We start from the raw sequence: 13660 nt of genomic DNA, 5'->3' as shown, positions 1-13660 counted from the left end.
TTACAGGTTACAAGTGTCCTGTCAGCAAAAAAAGGGGGGGTGTGGGGGAAAGGGAGAGTGTCAGGGTGGTTTCCGGGCTTTGTTAACCAGGCTGGTGGCAGATGGGAAAAAACTGTTCTTGTGGCGTGAGGTTTTGGTCCGGATGGACCGCAGCCTCCTGCCAGAGGGGAGAGTCTCAAAGAGTCTGTGACCGGGGTGGGAGGGATCAGCCAGAATCTTCCCTGCCCGCTTCAGGGTCCTGGAGGTGTACAGTTCCTGGAGCAACAGTAGACTGCAGCCAATCACCTTCTCAGCAGACCGAATGACACGCTGCAGCCTGCCCTTATCCTTGGCTGTAGCAGCGGCGTACCAGATGGTGATGGAGGAGGTGAGCATGGACTCAATGATGGCTGTGTAGAAGTGCACCATCATAGTCTTTGGCAGGTTGAATTTCTTCAGCTGCCGCAGGAAGAACATCCTCTGCTGGGCTTTCTTGATGAGGGAGCTGATGTTTGGCTCCCACTTGAGATCCTGGGAGATGATGGTTCCCAGGAAGCGGAAAGATTCCACAGTGTCAATTGTGGAGTCACAGAGGGTGATGGGGGCAGGTGGGGCTGGGTTCTGCCTGAAGTTCACAACCATCTCCACTGTCTTTAGAGCGTTGAGCTCAAGGTTGTTCTGGCTGCACCAGTCCAACAGATGGTCCACCTCCCATCTGTACGCAGACTCATCACCATCAGAGATGAGTCCGATCAGGGTGGTGTCGTCCGCAAACTTCAGAAGCTTGACAGACTGGTGACTGGAGGTGCAGCTGTTGGTGTACAGGGAGAAGAGCAGAGGAGAGAGAACACAGCCTTGGGGGGAACCGGTGCTGATGGTCAGGGAAAAGTTCTGAATGAGTGCGGGGAAGCTATACCACACTTTGTCTCCCACTTCCTGGATGAGCTGCCGCCTGTGACGTTCAATAGTCTGGATGTCTCCAACTTACTTAGCAAGATGGAGCGTTTACAGAGCGAGGTCTGTGCTCTAAAGCATATAGTGTCACGCAAAGTGGATGTTGAGGAGAAGTTACGTGAGGTTACCACTACCATTGACCGCAGAGTTGCGGCAATGGAACGACATTTCGTGACAGGTGGTGGCAGATCCAGCAATGTGGATACGCCTGCTCCAGGAATACCCAACGCCAGTGACATGTCATTGGCTGTGAACGTCTCTGAGGAGGTGGCGGCATGCATGGATTCTGCTCCAACAAACTGTGTTATCGCTGATAATACGGCTTCGCCCGTGAATGGGACCTATATTGACTACTCCAGGACTATTGGCGAGTCTGTCGTGGTGAGTGATAACAGAAACTGTACTGTAAATGCGCCCACGAGTTCACCCACATGGAACTTGGTGGTGAAACAAGGGCGGCGTAAGAGAACCGAGAGCCATCCAGCTCCGTTAAAACGCCAAGCTAAACTTGAGCGGAAAAGACCAGCACCTATTATTGGTACTGGCGCTCAAAGCTCCATAAAAGTGGTAAGAACCAAGCTTGTAACTGTCTTTGCAACTAGATTTCTTCCAGATCTCGATGATGACACACTAACGAACTATCTTAAAGGAAAACTTGGGCGTGATGTTGAGTGCCGGCGTATTGTCACTGCGAACACCAGATATTGTTCGTTTAAAGTCAGTGTGGAGTGTGAGAACGTTGAAGAAGTGTATAACCCAGAGGTGTGGCCAGAGGGTTCGGTGGTGCGCCGTTACTACGAACCACGGAATAAATCTACGTCTAAAGGGCCTGGGGTGACCACCTCCAGTGATTCTAGAGGGTTTGATGGAACGGATGCAGTGAATTCCTCATAGACCAATTAATGCGTGTTATTTCTTACAATTGCCGGGGACTGCGTGTCGGTAAAACAGCTGGAGATAAAGCACGACGTCTGGTTGTGGATAGACTGCTGCAAAAATGTGATATTCTTTGTTTACAAGAAACCTTTTTATCGAAACAGGATTTGGGAAGTCTGAACTGCATTAACGACTATTTCTGTGGAGCTGGTGAGTCTACTGTGGATCTTTCTATGGGTATAGTGAGGGGGCGAATCGCAGGAGGAGTAGCCATTCTATGGCACAAAAAGCTGGGTCCAGTTTTAAATGTCATCAGAACTGGTGTTGACTGGTGTATTCCTGTGAAGAATTTGTCATTATTAATGTCTACACACCAATCACCATATGTCCTCAGAATGAAGACATTTATTTGAATAGACTTGCTTTTTTGAACTCTTTTATTGATGACCATTATTTTACCTCTGTGTACGTAGTAGGTGATATGAATGCAGATATATCTGATGAATATTCTTCATTCGCTAAACATATGCATCAGTTTTGTGATAACAGTTTCGTATTGTCCAGTCAGCTCTTGCTACCTGCAGAAAGCTATACCTATATAAGTGAAGCTTGGCACACAACGTCATGGCTTGACCATTGCATTAGCTCTGCTGATGCCCATGCTGTTGTAAAATCAATAGAAATCTTATATGAGGATTCTATGTCAGATCATGTTCCATTTTCAATGATGCTGGATATTAAACTGTTCCAGAGTTTATATGGGGGGCAAATGATGCCCCCACAGTTAAGTTCAAATGGTCCAGACTATCTAAAGATGACTTATTAGCATATCATATGAAAACTGATCTTCTTTTGAGTAAAATAAGTCTTCCTCTTCAATCTATTATGTGCTCAGATGTTAATTGCAGTGATATTTCTCACTGTACTGACCTTCATACTATGTATGATGGCATTGTAGATGCTTTGTATGAGAGTACAAGACCATACCTTACATGCAGAAGGGCAAATAACATAAGGCCAGGTTGGAATAAACATGTGGCAGGATATCATGCAGAAGCTAAACAGTCATATAAGATGTGGGTACAAGCAGGTAGACCAAGAGAAGGGACTCTCCTAGATTATAAAAAATTCACCAGTGCAAAATTTAAATATGCCATTCGATACATTTCTAAATGTGAGCAGAACATTTTTCCATGAGAGTGATGCGGTTATAATAAACCCTAGTGAAGTCCAGCAGGCTATAGTGTATTTGTGTGAGAATAAGGCAACAGGTTCTGATAGCATTACAGCAGAACATCTGAAATATGCTAGCCAAAAAGTGGCTGTGCTGCTTGCAATGTGTTTTTCTGGGTTTATGACCCATGGGCAGTTGCCTGATTCCTTATTATCTGTTACCCTTGTGCCGGTAATTAAGGACAAAGCTAGTAAGGTTGGTAGCCTTAATAAATATAGACCAATAGCTTTAGCTAGCGTGATATCTAAAGTTAGATATCTGCTTGGTCGGCTCAATCAGTTTATTAGTACAACAGATAATCAATTTGGTTTTAAAGCCAAGTTGGGAACTGATTTCTGTATTTATGGCCTGAAAGAAGCAGCAAGAGCATATTCTAAGGAAAAATTCATCTGTGTTAATTGGGTTTATTGATGCCTCTAAGGCCTTTGATCGTGTCAACCACTTTAAGTTATTTGACAAATTAAAACAGAGAGGTGTTCCAGATATTACACGAATTTTAGTTTACTGGTACTCTAACCAGAAAATGCACGTAAAATGGGGCAATGACATCTCTGCTTCCTTTGGTGTGAGTAATGGTGTGCGTCAGGGTGGACCTCTTTCGCCTGCCTTGTTTAACTTGTATATGGATGACCTGTCACAAGAAATGAACCTCTGTAAAACTGGATGTATAATTGGTGATACGTTGGTCAATCAGTTCATGTAAGCTGATGACCTGGCTGTCCTCTCACCCAGCAGTGCAAGTTTTCAGCAGTTACTGATCATCTGCTCTGATTATGGGTTGAATTTTGATGTGCAGTATAATGCTAAGAAAACTGTTGTACTAGTTTGTAGGACTAAAGCTGACAAACAACTTTGCTTCCCTGATTTTATTCTGTCAGGGCAAAAGTTAAATGTTTGTTCCAAAACTAAATATCTGGGTCACTACAGACCAGCTTTGTGATGATGATGACATTTATCGGCAGTGTCGCATGTTGTACGCCCAGGCAAACATTCTGGGGAGGAAATTCCATATGTGCACTGATGAGGTAAAAATAAGCCAATTTAAAGCTTACTGTACATCCTTGTATACAGCTCCTTTGTGGTGTAAATTTAAAAAAGCTAGTATGCAGAAGCTTAAGGTTGCCTATAATGACTCTTTGAGAATTCTGCTCAAGAAACCCAGGTTCAGCAGTGCAAGTGAGATGTTTTGTAATGCACATGTCAGAACATTCCAGGCACTTGTGAGAAATCTAATATATAAGTTTATGTGTCGTTTGTGCAGCTCTTTGAACAGTCTTATTGTAATGTTTTCACATCCATCTCTTAGTGCGCTAAGATACCAGTCGGCTCTGTGGAAACATTGGTATGCAAGTCTTTTATAATTTTTTTTTTCTCTCTTCTTTTTTTTATATGTCGTGTTGTTGTTTTCTTGTGGACCATGAGTCTGTTGAATAAAGTAATCAATCAATCAATCAATCAATCAATCAACCATCATACACCTGCTTCAACAAACCCACTGTCATCTGGACAAAGCCAGCAGCACTGTGAGGATCATGTTCCTTGATTTCTCCAGAACATTTAATACAATCCAACCTGATTTGCTTTGTCAGAAACTCCAGAAGACTCAGGTGGAGGCCTCAACAATCTCCTGGATCAAAGACTACCTGACAAACAGACCACAGCTTGTGAGACTGAAGCGTTGTGAGTCTAACCAGGTAGTCAGCAGCACAGGAGCACCACAGGGGACGGTACTCTCACCATTCCTTTTCACTCTGTACACCTCAGACTTCCAGTACAAGACAGACTCCTGTCATCTGCAGAAATACTCGGATGATTCTGCAGTTGTGGGTTGGATCAGAGATGGACAAGAAGCTGAGTACAGGAAGGTGGTGGACCGCTTTGTGGCATGGTGTGGAAACAATCATCTCATTTTGAACGTGACTAAAACAAAGGAGATGATTGTAGATTTTAAGAGAAACAAGGATAAGTCAAAAACTATTTCTATCATGGGAGAAGAAGTGGAGGTGGTGGAGGAGTATAAATACCTCGGTGTTCACCTGGACAACAGACTAGAGTGGAGATGCAACTGTGAAGCCATCTACAAGAAGTGACAGAGCAGACTGTACGTCTTGAGGAAGCTTAGGTTCTTTGGTGTTTGCAGCAAGATGCTGCATATCTTCTATAAGTCTGTTGTGGAGAGTGTGATCTCTTCTGCCATCATCTGCTGGGGAAGCAGCATCAGAGCCAGAGACTTAAAAAAGCTCAACAAGCTGATAAAAAAGGCTGGCTCTGTTCTGGGGACTCCTCTGGAACCTCTGGAGATCATTGTGGAAAGATGGATTCTTCATAAAATGAAGAACATTATGGAGAACCCTGAGCATCCTCTTCATGAGACTGTCCTACAACAACAGAGTGTCTTCAGTCAGAGGCTTCTTCAGATCTGCTGTAAGACGGAGCGCTACAGGAGATCCTCCCTGCCCACAACCATCAGCATCTACAACGGCTCTTTGAAGAAACCTTCATAATATGAGCTATAACAACATTTCATTTCCCTTTGGGATTAATAAAGTATTTTTGAATTGAATTGAATCTGCATATGGCCTAACATTCCCCTCCAGCCCTAAAAGTGTCCCCTGCTCAGACCAACATCAGTGATTTTCCAACAGGGAGCCTCTGGCCATGCAGGTTATCCATTTCAACCCCTCAGCCCCAGGGCTATGCATTCAGCTTGCCAGGCAGGCCATCTGTGTGCCTCATTCATGCCTTCTCAGACAAACAGGGCTGGCTTTGACTTGCAGCAGCTAACACAATTTCAGCTCTTTTAGTCAAAACGGTTCTTCAGAAATACATAGCAATCTCTGGCTGTCTTATTCTTGTTATCTACAGGGACTCTAGAGCACTCTGCAGAGGATTAATTCAGAGGTAATGTGCATATGACGGATGACAGCTGAAAAGACAATCATATATTAACAGTGTTCAATAGGAGTGAGATCATAAGTTGATTTAAAGATTTAACTGAGTGTAACAGTAGATGAGCAACAAGATCACAAAGAGCCAGAGCCAGAAAGCTGTCCTGGGCAGCTTCACATATTGACAGCTTTGTAAAGTAATGTTTGATAAATACTGTAATTTTAAATTCAGTCAGGAGATTAAACCAGGCTTCTATTCATCACTGTAAATCAATACAGAGATCTGTATAGTCATATCCCCCAGAAAACAAGTTGTTTCAAGTGTACAGTTAAATCCTGGCTTTGCTAAACCTCAATAATGAGCAAGAATCACAAGAATAGTAAAATTTTGAAATAATTTAAAGATTCCACAGCAAGAAATACTTGCACATGTGATCTTACGCTTTATCCGGGACCGGATCGCGGGGGCAGCAGACTCAGCAGAGACCCCCAGACTTCCCTCTCCTCAAACACTTCATCCAGCTCCTCTTCACCACAGCGCCCCCATTACAGCAGCAGTCGCACCGATCCGTCTGTCGATCTCCTGCTCCATTCTTCCCTCACTCGTGAACAAGACCCTGAGATACTTGAACTCCTCCACTTGAGGCAGGAACTCCCCTCCAACCCGAGGAGGACAAGCCACCCTTTTCCGGTCGAGAACCATGGCCTCAGACTTTGAGGAGCTGATCTTCAGTCAAGCCAATAACTGATGTGTGCTGCCGATTTCTTTGGGCTGATTCTGGAGGCCGATATTCCTTTTTCTACCTCCATTTACATTATAGAAATGACACAATGACAACAAATGTTACACAAGTCCCAATTTAAACAAAAAGAAACATTAACAAAATATATTAACAATATATAGCAAACAATGTAGAACATTTAAATATATATGACTATAAAAACAATCTTAACAATTAAATGTTTGTGCACTTGTAGCAGCATGAGGCCTTTGTATTGCATATTACTTTCCTCAGAACATTTGTACACAGCATTATAACAAAAATTAACAGTTTTGTTTTTGTTTTTTTTTACACCAGGCCTTGCGCGACTGACCTGAGAAAGTTTGTAAATAGCAATAAAACAAAAAAGAAAAAAAAACCAAAAGAAATGTGTACATCTGAACCTGAGAGATGTTTTACCCCACCAAACCCTCACTAAAGGTTTTTAGTAGTCCAAGTTTAACAACAGCAGGTTATAATGCAGGAAACCAAGATCCTCAGCATTTACTCCTGTGATCCTGTTCCTCTTTTTATCATAAATCTGGCCAATCTCACTGAATACTCTCTCACTGGGAACAGAGGAGGGAGGTGGAAAGAGGAACTTTCTTGCCAGTGGTGCCCAAAGGTGCAGGCAGGATGTGTTTTGTTTCCACCAATGCAGTGGCTGACCAGTCTGTCTGTCAATCAATGGCTCCCGTAGGTACTGGTCCAGTTGCTGAAAGATTTGCTGCTCATCTATCGCTTCAGAGGTTTCACCATGAGCCCCCAAAAGGCTTGCACACATTTGTTCAAGCAGGCCAGATGGACCCTTTCTTCCTCCACCCTTACATGTTTTGAATCTGGGCCTTCCAAGGAGGTCCTTTTCTTAACCTCAGCCAGTTTCTCAGCCTCTTCTTTTATCCATTCTTCTGCATTGCTCAGTGTGCCCAGTGCTAAGGCTCGACCCTCATACTGAGGATCCAGCAGCGTCGCCATAACCAAACATTTGGTCTTCTCAGCATTTTTAAGTGGGCTCAGTGTAGCAATCAAATTGGAAACAAGAGTCCACTGATCAGCTGATAACTCTTTCCATCGTCACCTACATACACATTCAAAGCACATTCCTGCTCCAGTATCCTCTCCAACATATGTAGAGTTGAGTTCACGTGTTGGTACGGCTTGGATGATTCTGTGCTGGGGGAGGTCAAGATCTTTCTGAATCGTCATCAGGTGTTGTTTGGCCAGGACATAGTGGCTGAAATGGGAAGCAGATTACTTTAACTTTGCTACAATGTCCACCACCGCTCGCTAGCTGTTGATTCCTTAATTTATAACAACCTGTAAAGTATGGGCAGTGTAGCTGAGATCAGGTATTTCAATGAGCCTAAACCCTTTCACCAATGTTGCCACCGCTGTCATGAAGCACAAGCATGACACTCTCTGTCTCAATGTGACAATGCTTCAGCAAACTAAGGAACAGCCTTAGTATGGCTTTTACATTGAGAATGATTTGTTTCCTTTAACAGTCACTGTCAATGAAATTACATGTCAGGCTCATTAGGGATTCTGTCTCCCCAGACCAACAATCAGTCGTAAATGAGAAATAGGGGTCTTCATTGTCTATTTTGACCAGCTCCTTGATTTTGTTCTCTACTTTTGTGTGAACATCATCAATGATGTCTGTACAATAGTACTTTTCCGTTTTGAGTGTGTATCTGGGCTCTAGCAATGCCACCAACTGTTGAAAACCAACATGAGAAACAAATGTAAATGGTTGATTGTCTGTGCCAATCATCACAGTTATGGTAGCATCAATTTTTGTTGACCTAGGATCAGAATTTGCCCATTTTCTTTGGGCATTGGACGTCTTCATTACTGTGGGCTGGGTTGAACTGCCTTTAGAAGAAGCAGCTGCTTGATCTTCCTTTCTTTTTTGTAGTTCGTTATATGCCTCAAGGTGGAGGCGCTTCAGATGAGTCCATATATTTGAAGTGTTGTTCTTTATTCCTGCATCTGCACCCATGCTTTCCAGCAAATGGCAGGTGTTGCACCGAGCAATGCCTGAAGTGCTGCCACACAGGATTTAATTTTTCAACAACTTATTTAAAAAGAAACAAAAACATCAGTATATTTTTTGTCTAGTTCTACATCTTCTATTTAATTTTTATATTAAACAGATGGTTGACAATGTTTTATTATCCCATCTATTATGCGAAGACAGCACACTAATAGGCCTAAGGAAAATGTCAAAGACTAATACACACAGAGAGAGAGAGATATTACGGTAAGAATATGTAATATTGCAATGTACTGCTCAGATCAGACCCACCACGCATGCACGTATCGGCATCGGCCGATACAACAAAAACCCGCAAATGTATGTAACCGATGTATCCGTCGACCTCTACACTTAACCTCTTCAGCCCACAGGGTTTAAGAAGCAATTTCCACCTGAAATTACATACCTGAAATAAATCAAGTATAACTCTACAATTATAAAGTCTAAATGCAAAGTTTTGGTACCTGTATAAAGTTAAGAAATAAAATAATATTTTTTCACTGGAACCACTACTGTAACTGTTACTATGTCTGATTTATTTGTGATTAAACTGAAAAAAAAAAATGAAATAAAATCTAATATTTTGAGCCTCGCCAAAATTTTTCTGAATGAACATTGCAAAACACCATGAAAATCATTTTGAAGTCATAGGTGAAGCCTCGGGTTGTATTCATCAACATCTTGACTATAAATGCAGCAAACTTGGACTGAATCAGATAAAGCATATTCATTCCACAAATGTTGGCAATGTGCCAGACAGAGCTGGGATTTCGGCACAATTTAGCCGAATGTGCCAAAACTGTTCCGAATGTGTTTTTCCTCTCATAAAAGGTAATCTGGACAAATAAAAGTGCTGATTTCCATTGTAGAACTCCTTCTACATATGACTTTGGTCAAGACGTTTGCCCTGTGTATCATCAAAATGTGCCATTGTGTACGGCAGAAAATCAATATAATTAAAAGAAACTGAACTTAATTGTATCATTTTGTCTCCAACCGGAGTAAAAGCAGGACTGGCTCTTGAGCCGCATGCGGCTCTTTTGGCTGCTCCATTGCGGCTCTTTTTTCTTTTTAAAAAATTGGTGTATAAAAAAAAATTATTCTGTGACGATACTGAAATTTCCCACACTACTTAAAGGTAGCACTGGCAAAAGCAGCGTAACGTGCATAATGCGCAGGTAGAATTCAGTTAAGCTAGCGCTACCACTGAATGGATCATCATGGCTGAGTCGGGAAAACAAAAAGCAAAGAGTAAATATGAAGAGGAGAACAGAACATTTCTACCAGAATGGGTAGAGTTATATTTTTTTATGGAAGAAAATGGGAGACCGTTTTGCTTACTTTGTCAGACTTCAATATCTCACTTTAAAGCATCAAACCTGGAGCGTCATTTCACCTCTATTCGTTCGAACACGGCCAAAGAGTTCCCCAAAGGTTCAACAATTCGTAAACACAAGGTAAACTGCTTGAAAAATCAAGTAGAGAAGCAGACAAAATGTTTCCAGAAACGTATGAAACACTCGGAGGTTACATTAGCATCATATCAGGTGGGGTGGAACATTGCTTGCTCTAAGAAGCCATACAGCGAAGGGGAGTTTGTGAAGACGTGCCTCAATGATGTTACTGCTATCCTAGCTCCTGAAAATGAGAATCTGAAACGTTCTGTTTCAGGCCTGCAGCTTTCAAGACATACAGTGGAGCAAAGGATATCGGACATTAACACGTCATTAGATCTCGAAAAATTTCCATATTTTAGCATCGCTTTAGATGAGTCGACTGACGTTCAAGACAAGCCACAGTTGGCAGTATTTGTAAGGACTGTTTTAGAGGATTGGACAATTAGAGAAGAGTTGCTTGACATTGTGCCGTTAAAAGAAAGGATCCGGGGCATCGACCTGAAAGACACACTCGTGACTGTTGTTGAAAAAGCTAATTTGCAGTTATCAAAATTAACTGCAATAGCCACAGATGTTCAAATGGCCTTGTAGGGCTGTGCGAAGCTGATGATCGATTCCCAGATTTTTGGACATTCCACTGCATCATCCACCAAGAGCACCTGGTATCTAAGAAGCTGAATATGGAACATATCATGAAACCTGTGCTGGAAATTGTGAATTTTATTCGCACTCATGCTCTGAACCACAGACAGTTCCAAAACTTAATCGCTGATCTTGATGAAGACCTTCCCAGTGATCTGCATCTCCACTGCTCCGTCAGATGGCTATCAAGAGGCAACATGCTTTCTCGTTTTTTTGAACTGTTGAAACCAATAACATTGTTCCTTGAGAAGAAAGAGAAGAACTATGCTGAGCTTCGTGACGCTCAATGGAATTCAGATTTGGGGTTTCTAGTCGACATGTTGAATCGTCTGAACAAGCTGAACTTATATCTTTAAGGAAAGCTTAGAAATGCTGCCTGACCTGGTGCATTCACATTTATCAGCAAACTCAAGCTCTTCTCTACCCATCTTCAGAAGGGAGACCTGACCCATGTTCCATCCAACTGCATCATCAGAGGTGAAAAAAGCCTGCTACGCAACACTGACTGAAAATCTGAGGAAAGGTTTTGACCTAAAACAAAAACGACCTCAGATGACATTTCTCTTCAACCCATTTACTGCAGACTCAGACTGTTTAAAGCCCCCCTTGGTGACAGATGAAGCAGCCTCCCAGTTAGAGATGATTGAACTTTGTGAGAGTGACAGACTGAAATGTGCTTTGAGAGAAGGAATTACAGAATTTCGGAACATTACGCCCACAGACAAATACCCCAACATAAAACAGGCTGCACTCAAGCTATTGTCAATGTTTGCATCAACATATGTCTGTGAATCAGTTTTTTCTACACTTAAGCAAGTGAAGCCTAAACATCGTTCTGTTCTTACTGACGCACATGTGACAGAGTTGCTTCGAGTAGCCACAACACAGTACAAGCCAAACTTAAAGACACTTGTTAAAAATAAAGACTGTCAGGTGTCCCACTAATGCCTAAGGGACTAAGAAAAAGACCTAAGGACAAAGAAAAAAAACAGCTTGAGCAAGCAATGTGTTATGTAACTAATATTAAAATTGCTGTTTGGCTCTTTAAGGTCAGGATAGGCTTTATATGGCTCTTAATGCTGAACTGGTTCCCCACCCCTGCTCTAAAGTGTTTCAAATGTTGTGGTTGTGGAAACCTAAGTCAGATTCCTTGCTCGTGACAGAAACTTAGCCAATAAAGTTGATATTGACTCTGATTCTGAATCAAACTCAAAACAAACAAGCCTTTAACTTTTATGCTAGCTGTGCAATTTTTGCCAACAATTTCCATGATTTCAGCCTAACATTGACACATATTGATAGTTATTATACATTACATAGAACATTCTCTTTAGCGCCCCCCCCCCCAAGAAATAAATTGTTAGTCTTTATATTTAAAATATTTACAAGATGGTTTAAATGATGCAAAAAGCTTTAGTTTTCTTAAGCCACTACAAAGACATTTAGGCTCACACATCTGCAATTATGCCCAAACAGTTAATGTATTGCTAATGGGTAAGTTACAGCCCAGTCATGAACCCTGGCAGCTGGTGAGACAGCATGTTGGCACCACTCTGTTTACTTATGGTCTGCTGTGGCAGGTTGATTTTCCTCTGAAGGATTTATTTGTTTCTCTTTGTTCTTTTCTGCCATCTTGATGCCTCGCCTGTTCATGCCATTGCCTCCTGGCTCATGATGTGTGGTTCCAAAGGCCATTAGACTGAGGGGTCTAGGGGAGATTAGGGGGGGATGTGCCATTCGAGCTCTCTGCACTGCACACATGGCTTACTAGTTACCTAACTCACCGCACTGTGCATCACAAGCAGGATGTGCATTAGGGTTCACAAAAGAAAAGTAAAACATTTAATGTTGAGCCATAATCCAAAATGAGATAAAATAGAAAGAGGGTCTTTTAAAACTTTGCGCTTTACTAACATTCACTGCCAACTACATTAAGCTGTAATCTTTGGGAAAACACTGTGAAAACTGATAAATCTCCTTATGAGTGTTATTCATTAAATAGTTCCTAAAATTCCTAAAATGTTTATAAATCATTAACTTATCAGAAAATGCAATGCTAAGAAAAAGTATTTCCCCACGTACAGATTTTTACTGTTTTGCCTTTTTCCCCACCAGACCATCAAAGAAATTTTAATACCAGACAAAAATACCAAAATGCATTTTTTAAATTATGATTTCATTTTTGTGGAGGGATTTTGGCCCACTCCTCTTTGTAGAATTGTTTTAATTTAGCTGCACTGGAGGGTTTTCAAGCCGCTGTTCCTTCTTCCTTCCACAGCATCTTAACTTAAAGTACACATTTTAACATGGCCATTAAAAAACTTTTTTTGAGCCATTCAGATGCGGACTTGCTGCTATGGTTTGAATCACTGTTCTGCTGCAATTCGACTTAAGGTCAAAAATATCCTCTAGTAGGAAGCCGAATCCCTTAATAATGGCAGGCCATGCAGGTTCCGAAGAAGCAAAGCCGCCACAGACTACAACACTATCATCACCATGTTTGGTGTTGGTGGTATATTTTCTTGAACATAAAATTACTCCTTGATCAGCACTTTTATGTTGTTGTGTCTCTGCTCTCGTCTAGTTAATATGCTGTCATTTCTTTTCTACTGTCGCCACATTCTTACTCGGTATGAGGGATACTTGAAATTTTTTTAATTTCTTTTAACGTGTCCTGTCTGGCACTCGGAATTGTTGTCTACATGCCAAGAAGAAGCCCAACAGATTTACTTTCACAAGTGGAGAATTACAGCTAATGCTAGAATGCTCCGCATTATAGGTGGGGCAAAAAGGAAAAGGGGAGAGAAGGAGAAAATAATAGAGAGAAAGAAATAAGGATAATACAAGATAACACCCTAGAAGTCTGCTTCTACACCTGGAGAAACAAATAT

The 13660-nt window shown here is 41.8% G+C and overlaps 1 protein-coding gene and 1 long non-coding RNA gene across 30 annotated transcripts in view; one reads left to right on the top strand and one right to left on the bottom strand.

Moving 5' to 3' along the window:
• LOC124864918 overlaps window positions 1–13660 on the bottom strand; it is a 273328-nt gene that overhangs the window by 233029 nt on the left and 26639 nt on the right. Inside the window, exon 6 of one of the 29 annotated variants that reach the window (XR_007037397.1) lies at window positions 7506–7926. The exons of the other annotated variants lie outside the window; for them this stretch is intronic. This is a non-coding gene — a long non-coding RNA (uncharacterized LOC124864918). Of the gene's footprint in view, window positions 1–7505; window positions 7927–13660 lie in introns of those variants that run through there. 29 annotated transcript variants of the gene reach the window in all.
• The window catches only part of LOC124864913 (glutamate receptor ionotropic, NMDA 2C-like), a 103125-nt gene that overhangs the window by 73382 nt on the left and 16083 nt on the right, over window positions 1–13660 (top strand). The gene's annotated exons all lie outside the window — the stretch shown is intronic.

Source organism: Girardinichthys multiradiatus, chromosome Y (assembly GCF_021462225.1).
Source record: "Girardinichthys multiradiatus isolate DD_20200921_A chromosome Y, DD_fGirMul_XY1, whole genome shotgun sequence".
NCBI classification, from domain to species: domain Eukaryota; kingdom Metazoa; phylum Chordata; class Actinopteri; order Cyprinodontiformes; family Goodeidae; genus Girardinichthys; species Girardinichthys multiradiatus.
Note: the sequence above shows the minus strand (reverse complement) of the source record. Positions and strands in the feature narration are given on the sequence as shown.